The following is a 9,499-nucleotide window of genomic DNA, read 5'->3' as shown; positions in this document are numbered from 1 at the left end:
GACAAATTCTTAGAAAAGCACAACCACCTGAGACTGCACCAGTAAGAAAAAGAAAATATAAACAGACCAATCAGAAGCACTGAAATCGAAACTGTTATTAAAAATCTTACAAAAAACAAAAGCCCAGGACCAGATGGCTTCACAGGCGAATTCTTTCAAACATTTAGAGAAGAGCTAACACCTATCCTTCGCAAACTCTTCCAAAATATAGCAGAGGGAGGAAAACTCCCAAACTCATGCTATGAAGCCACCATCACCTTGATACAAAACCAGACAGAGATGTCACAAAGAAAGAAAACTACAGGCCAATATCACTGATGAACATAGATGCAAAAATCCTCAACAAAATACTAGCAAACAGAACCCAACAGCACAATAAAAGGATCATACACCATGCCCAAATGCGGTCTATCCCAGGAATGCAGGATTCTTCAATATACGCAAATCAATCCAAGTGATTAACCATATTAAAAAATTGAAGGAGAAAAACCATATGATAATCTCAATAGATGCAGAAAAACCTTTTGACAATATTCAACTCCCATTTATGATAAAAACCCTCCAGAAATTAGGCCTCAATATAATAAAGGCCTAAGGTATATATAATATTATATACCTCAATATAATAAAGGTCATATATGACAAACCCACAGCCAACATCGTCCTCCATGGTGAGAAAAGGAAACCATTTCCTCTAAGATCAGGAACAAGACAAGGTTGTCCACTCTCAACACTATTATTCAACATAGTTTTGCAAGTTTTAGCCACAACAATCAGAGAAGAGAAAGAAATAAAAGGACTCAAAATCAGAAAAGAAGTAAAACAGTCACTGTTTGCAAATAACATGATACTAAATATAGAGAATCCTAAAGATGCTACCAGAAAACTACTAGAGCTAATCAATGAATTTGGTAAAGTAGCAGGATACAAAATTAATGTACAGAAATCTCTGGCATTCCTATACACTAATGATGAAAAATCTGAAAGTGAAATTAAGAAAACACTCCCATTTAACATTGCAACAAAAAGAATAAAATATAGAAATAAACCTACCTAAGGAGATAAAAGACTTGTATGCTGAAAACTATAAGACACTGATGAAAGAAATTAAAGATGTTACAAACAGATGGAGAGATATACCATGTTCCTGGATTGGAAGAAACAATATTGTGAGAATGACTCTACTACCCAAAGCAATCTACAGATTCAATGCAATCCCTATCGAACTACCAATGGCGTTTTTCACAGAACTGGAAAAAAAAACTTCACAATTTGTATGGAAACACAGAAGACCCCTAATAGCCAAAGCAATCTTGAGAATGAAAAACAGAGCTGGAGGAATCAGGCTCCTGGACTTCAGACAATACTACAATGCTACAGTAATAAAGACAGTATTGTACTGGCATAAAAACAGAAATATAGATCAATGGAACAGGATAGAAAGCCCAGAAATAAACCCACGCCCATAAGGTCACCTTACCTTTGATAAAGGAGGCACAAATATAAAATGAAGAAAAGAAAGCCTCGAAGAGGAACCAAGATGGCAGAGTAGAAGGACGTGCTCTCACTCCCTCTTGAGAGAACACCAGAATCACAACTAGCTGCTGGACAGCCATCAAAAGGAAGACACTGGGACTCACCAAAAAAGATTCCCCACATCCAAAGACAAAGGAGAAGCCACAATGAGACAGTATTCATTGGGGAACAATCACAGTTCCCCAATACAGGGGAACAGTCACAGTAAAATCAAATCCCATAACTGCTGGGTGGGTGACTCACAGACTGGAGAACACTTATACCACAGAAGTCCACCCACTAGAGTGAAGGTTCTGGGCCCCACGTCAGGCTTCCCAACCTGGGGGTCTGGCAACGGGAGGAGGAATTCCTAGAGAATCAGACTTTGAAGCTTAGTGCGATTTGATTGCAGGACTTCGACAGGACTGAGGGAAACAGAGACTCCTCTCTTGGAGGGCATACACAAAGCAGTGTGTGCATCGGGAGCCAGGGGAAGGAGCAGTGACCCCAGGGGAGACTGAACCACACCTACCGGCTAGTGTTGGAAGGTCTGCTGCAGAGGTGGGGGGTGGCTGTGGCTCAGTGTGGGGACAAGGACACCGGCAGAAGAAGTTCTGTGAAGTACTCCCTGGCGTGAGCACTCCCAGAGTCTGTCATTAGCTCCACCAAAGAGCCCAGGTAGGCTCCAGTGTTGGGTAGCCTCAGGCCAAACAACCAATAGGGAGGGAACCCAGCCCCACCCATCAGCAGTCAAGCGGATTAAAGTTTTACTGAGCTCTGCCCACCAGAGCAACAGCCAGCGCTACCCACCACCAGTCGCTACCATCAGGAAACTTACACAAGCCTCTTTAGATAGCCTCATCCACCAGAGGGCAGACAGCAGAAGCAAGAAAAACTACAATCCTGCAGCCTGTGGAACACAAACCACATTCACAGAAAGATAGACAAGATGAAAAGGCAGAGGGCTATGCACCAGATGAAGGAACAAGATAAAACCCCAGAAAAACAAATAAATGAAGTGGAGATAGGCAACCTTCCAGAAAACTAATTCAGAATAATGATAGTGAAGATCCAGGACCTTGGAAAAAGAATGGAGACAAAGATTGAGATGATGCAAGAAATGTTTAACAAAGATCTAGAAGAATTAAAGAACAAACAAACAGAGATGAACAATACAATAACTGAAATGAAAACTACACTAGAAGGAATCAATAGCAGAATAACTGAGGCAGAAGAGCGGATAAGTGACCTGGAAGGCAGAATGGTGGAATTCATTGCTGTGGAACAGAATAAAGAAAAAAGAATGAAAATAAATGAAGACAGCCTAAGAGACTTCTGGGGCAATATTAAATGCAACAACATTCTCATTATAGGCGTCCCAGAAGGAGAAGAGAGAGAGAAAGGACCAGAGAAAATATTTGAAGAGATTATAGTCTAAAACTTCCCTAACATGGGAAAGGAAATAGCCACCCAAGTTCAGGAAGTGCAGCGAGTCCCATACAGGATAAACCCAAGGAGAAACATGCCGAGACACACAGTAATCAAACTGGCAAAAATTAAAGACAAAGAAAAATTACTGAAAGCATCAAGGGAAAAATGACAAATAATATATTAGGGAACTCCCATAAGGTTAACAGCTAATATCTCAGCAGAAACTCTACAAGCCAGAAGGAGTGGCATGATATACTTAAAGTGATGAAGGGGAAGAAACTACAATCAAGTTTACTCTACCCAGCAAGGATCTCATTCAGATTCGAAGGAGAAATCAAAAGCTTTAAAGACAAGCAAAAGCTAAGAGAATTCAGCACCCCCAAACCAGCTCTACAACAAATGCTAAAGGAGCTTCTCTAAGTGGGAAACACAAGAGAAGAAAAGGACCTACAAAAACAAACCCAAAACAATTAAGAAAATGGTCATAGGAACATACATATCGATAATTACCTTAAACGTGAATGGATTAAATGCTCCAACCAAAAGACACAGGCTCGCTGAATGGATACAAAAACAAGACCCATATATATGTTGTCTACAAGAGACCCACTTCAGACCTAGGGACACATACAGAATGAAATTGAGGGGATGGAAAAAGATATTTCATGCAAATGGAAATCAAAAGAAAGCTGCAGTAGCAATACTCATATCAGATAAAATAGATTTTAAAATAAAGAATGTTACAAGAGACAAGGAAGGACACTACAAAATGATCAAGGGATCAATCCAAGAAGAATATATAACATTTATAAATATATATGCACCCAACATAGGAGAACCTCAGTACATAAGGCAACTGCTAAGAGCTATAAAAGAGGAAATCGACAGTAACACAATAAGGGTGGAGGACTTTAACAGCTCATTTACACCAACGGACAGATCATCCAAAATGAAAATAAATAAGGAAACACAAGCTTTAAAGGATACATTAAACAAAATGGACTTAATTGATATGTATAGGACATTCCATCCAAAAACAGCAGATTACAATTTCTTCTGAAGTTGCATGGAACATTCTCCAGGATAGATCACATCTTGGGTCACAAATCAAGCCTCAGTACATTTAAGAAAATTGAACTCATATCAAGCATCTTTTCTGACCACAACGCTATGAGATTAGAAATGAATTACAGGGAAAAAAATGTAAAAATTACAAACACACGGAGCTAAACACTACATTACTAAATAACCAATAGATCAATAAAGAAATCAAAGAGGATATCAAAAAATGCCTAGAGACAAATGACAATGAAAACACAATGATGAAAAACCTTTACCATTGCAACAAAAGAATAAAATACCTAGGAATAAACCTACCTAGGGAGACAAAAGACCTGTATGCAGAAAACTATAAGACACTGATGAAAGAAATTAAAAATGATACCAACAGATGGAGAGATATACCATGTTCTTGGATTGGAACAAGCAATATTGTGAAAATGACTATACTACCCAAAGCAATCTACAGATTCAGTGCAATCCCTATCAACTTACCAATGGCATTTTTTATAGAACTAGAACAAAAAAATCTTAAAATTTGTATGGAGACAGTAAGGACACCGAATAGGCAAAGCAGTCTTGAGAGAAAAACACGGAGCTGGAGGAATCAGTCTCCCTGACTTCAGATTATACTACAAAGCTACAGTAATGAAGACAATATGGAACTGGCACAAAAACAGAAACATAGATCAATGGAACAAGATAGAAAGCCAAGAGGTAACCCATGCACCTATGGTCAACTAGTCTATGACAAAGGAGGCAAGGATATACAATGGAGAAAAGACAGCCTCTTCAATAAGTGGTGCTGGGAAAACTGGAAAGCTACATGGAAAAGAATGAAATTTGAACACTCCCTAACACCATACACTAAAATAAACTCAAAATGGATTGGAGACCTAAATGTAAGACTGGACACTATAAAACTCTTAGAGGAAAATATAGGAAGAACACTCTTTGACATAAATCACAGCAAGAATTTTTTAAATCCACCTCCTAGAGTAATGGAAATAAAAACAAAAATAAACAAATGGGACAAAAATAAACAAATGGAAATTAAAAAAATAAACAAATGACTAATAAGAACCTGCTGTGTAAAAAAATAAATACAATAAAATTCAAAAAACCCCACTAATACTAAACTTTCTTTGGGTTATTTGTATGGAAATATGTTAATATAAATGTTTCAGACATTACATGAAATTGAACGCATTTGCACAGCAAAGGAAACCATAAACAAGACGAAAAGACACCTCACAGGATGGGAGAAAATATTTGCAAATGAAGCAACTGACAAAGGATTAATTTCCAAAATATATAAACAGCTCATGCAGCCCAATATTAAACAAACAACCCAATCCAAAAATGGGCAGAAGACCTAAATAGACAGTTCTCCAAAGAAGACATACAGATGACCAAGAAGCACATGAAAAGCTGCTCAACATCACTAATTATTAGAGAAATGCAAATCAAAACTACAATAAGGTATCACCTCACACCAGTTAGAATGGGCATCATCAGAAAATCTACAAACAAGAAATGCTGGAGAGGGTGTGGAGAAAAGGGTACCCTCTTGCACTGTTGGTGGGAATGTAAATTGATACAGCCACTGTGGAGAACAGTATGGAGGTTCCTTAAAAAACTAAAAATACAATTACCATATGATCCAGCAATCCCATTTCTGGGCATATAGCCAGAGAAAACTATAATTCAAAGAGTCGTGTACCAAAATGTTCATTGCAGCACTATTTACAATAGCCAGGATGTGGAAGCAACCTAAATGCCCATCGACAGACGAATGGATAAAGAAGATGTGGTACATATATACAATGGAATATTACGCAGCCCTAAAAAGGAACGAAATTGAGTCATTTGTTGAGACGTGGATGGATCTAGAAACTGTCATAGAGAGTGACATAAGTCAGAAAGACAAAAACAAATATCGTATATTAACGCATGTATGTGGAACCTAGAAAAATGGTACAGATGGACCGGTTTTCAGGGCAGAAGTTGAGACACAGATTTAGAGAACAAACGTATGGACACCAATGGGGGGGAAGCCATGAGGAGGTGGGGATGGTGGTGTGCTGAATTGGGCAATTGGCACTGACATGTATACACTGATGTGTATAAAACTGATGACTAATAAGAACCTGCTGTGTAAAAAATAAATACAATAAAATTCAAAAATTCAAAAAACCCCCACTAATACTAAACTTTCTTTGGGTTATTTGTATGGAAATATGTTAATATAAATGTTTCAGACATTACATGAAATTCCTAAGAATCTTATATGTTCTGGTATAATGTTATAAGTCATAATTCTAGTTATTACTTTAAAATATATATCTTAGAAGTAACTAAATTTCCTTGTCAATTGCATTATTATGAACTTTCATCAAATCTTTAACTGTGGTCACTTTTAAGTCTTTTGTCATTTACAGACAGTCCTGGGTGTACTCTGATGCTTTTGCAAAAATGTTCCTATAAAGGGGTTTCATCTTCAAGCAATTCATGGAAAAGACTCTGACAAGTACACGTTTCTGGTAAGTGACTATACTGCTGAACTGAATGAATAAGCATTTTCAGAACTCTAATGGAAAATGGATGAATTCATAAAATTGCTAACAAAAGATGAAGATGAAAAAAAATTAATTACATGGGATTGAGTGAACTCATGTGGATGTTTATAATTTTTGTGACTTTCTGTTTGAATTAAAAAAATGTGATATAAATTTATGTAAAAATAATGTAAAACAATGCTACTCTTCTCATATATTTTCCTTGTTTTGGAAAATATAGATATTTTCTGTTAAAAAAAAAAAAAGACAGCCTCTTCAATAAGTTGTACTGGGAAAACTGGACAGCTACAGGTAGAAGAATGAAATTAGAACACTCCCTAACACCATACACAAAAATAAACTCAAAATGGATTAAAGACCTAAATGTAAGGCCAAACATTGTAAAACTCTTAGAGGAAAACATAGGCAAAACACTCTGACATAAAGCACAGCAAGATCCTTTTGAATGGAAGTAATGGAAATAAAATTGAAATTAAAAAAATGGAAATAAAAAAATAAACAAATGGGACCTAATGAAACTAAAAAGCGTTTGCACAGCAAAGGAAAACATAAACAAGACGGAAAGGCAGCCCTCAGCCCATACTTCAAAAAGAGTCATGTACCACAATGTTCATTGAAGCTCTGTTTACAATACCCAGGACATGGAAGCAACCTAAGTGTCCATCGACATATGAATGAATAAAGAAAATGTGGCACATATATATGATGGAATATTACTCAGCAATAGAAAGAAATGAAATTGAATTATTTGTAGTGAGGTGGATGGACCTAGAGTCTGTCATACAGAGCGAAGTATGTCAGAAAGAGGAAAACAAATACCATATGCTAACACATATATATGGAATCTAAAAAATAATAATAATGGTTCTAAAGAACCTAGGGGCAGGACAAGAATAAAGACACAGACGTTGAGATTGGACTTGAGGACACGGTGAGGGGGAAGGGTAAGCTGGGATGAAGTGAGAGAGTGACATGGACATATATACTCTATCAAATATAAAATAGATAGCTAGTGCGAGGCAGCCACATAGCACAGGGAGATCAGCTCAGTGCTTTGTGATCACCTAGAGAGGTGGGATAGGGAGGGTGGGAGGGAGACACAAGAGAGAGGAGATATGGGGATATATGTATAGCTGATTCACTTTGTTATAAAGCAGAAACTGATACACCATTGTAAAGCAATCATCCTCCAATAAAGATGTTAAAAATAAATAAAGTAGGCCATTTACATTTAACATTAAAAATAGAAAAACTTAGGCCCTCTGGAATAAAACAAATTAAACTAAATCAAGTAAGGGTTCAAAGTTTTTATAAAGTCACCAAACACACATGGAAAGAAGCTACTAGGACTAAAAAACAAACTAGAGAGGGAAAAAAACAAAGAATTTAAAACCTCAAGAACTTCAGGTACTAGAATTATCTGATTGGAAATATAAAATAACTACAAATGACATTTTTTTAAAAAGATAGAATAAAAATAAACATGGAACAAAATCCAATCGAAATTACCAGGAAAATGTACAAAATGAAATAAATAGAAGTTTTAGAAGTGAAACAAAAAAAATCATATAATCATTGAAGTTGAAAACACACTGGATAGACTGATGATGGATGAAGAGAGACTTACCGAAAAAGCAGCAGAAAGACAAGAACAAAGAAATTTGTGAAGGAGAAAATAAAAAGCAAGGAGGATACAATAAAAAAGCATAACCTGTCATGAAAATCTCAGTGAATATAGTAGGAGGAAATATCTGAAAAAATAGTGACTGATACTTTTCTAAAAATTATGAACAGCGAGAATCCAGAGATAAATGAAGAAAAGCATATACAAGCAAGTTAAATATGAAGAAAATCTCATGTAAATATTGAGTTAGCCAAAAAGTTTGTACGGGTTTTTCTGTAACATCTTATGGAAAAACCCAAATGAACTTTTCGGCCAACCGAAGATATGGTAGTAAAATAGATTAACACCAAACACAAAAGTAGGTCCTAAAAGAAGCAAGGGAGAAAAGACAGATCACTTACAAAAGAATGAGAGTTAGACTGAAAGCAGAGCTATACTTGAAGCTAGAAGACATGGAATTTCTGAATTTCTGAGAAAATAATGTAGACACTCTCAGGTAAACAAAACCTAAGAAAGCTTACCACTAGAAAGCTTTCCTTAAAGAGACTTCCAAAGGATATACATTAAGAGTAAGGAAACGGGGGAGTTCCTTGGTGGCCCAGTGGTTAGGTAGGATTCCAGGTTTTCACTGCCACAGACCAGGTTCAATCCCTAGTTGGGGAACTGAGACCCCATAAAAAGAATAAGAAAATGGTCTCAGTGAGAAGGTCTAAGATATAAGAAGTAGTGGTGAGTTTTTGTCATAAATGGATGTTGAATTTTCACTAAAGTTTTTTCTGCATCTACTGAGATGATGATATGAGCCAACAATTCCAGTCCTAGGTATACATAAAAAAAAAACCCCAAAAATACTAATTTAAAAAGATACATGTACCCCAATGTTCACAGCAGCATTATTAACAATTTCTAAAATATGGAAGCAAACTATGTGTCCAGCAACAGCTGAATGGATACAGAAGATGTGGTGCATGTACGTGTGTGTGTGTGTATATATATATATATATATATATATGTATGTATATACACACAATTGAATATTACTCAGCCATAAAAAAGAATAAAACATAATAAAGGCCATATCTGGCAAACCTACAGCTAACATCATACTCAATGGTGGAAAACTGAAAGAATTTCATTTAAGATCAGGAATGAGACAAGTATGTCCATTCTTGCCACTTGCATTCAACGTAGTTTTGGAAGTCCTAGCCACGGCAATAAGTGAAGAAAAAGAAATAAAAAGGAATCCAAATTGGAAAAGAAGTAAAACTGTCACTGTTTGCAGATGATATGA

This window comes from Neophocaena asiaeorientalis, unplaced genomic scaffold, assembly GCF_003031525.2.
Source record: "Neophocaena asiaeorientalis asiaeorientalis breed wild unplaced genomic scaffold, Neophocaena_asiaeorientalis_V1.1 scaffold182, whole genome shotgun sequence".
NCBI classification, from domain to species: Eukaryota; Metazoa; Chordata; class Mammalia; order Artiodactyla; family Phocoenidae; genus Neophocaena; species Neophocaena asiaeorientalis.
The sequence above is the reverse complement of the archived record's forward strand: the minus strand, read 5'-3'. Positions refer to the sequence as shown.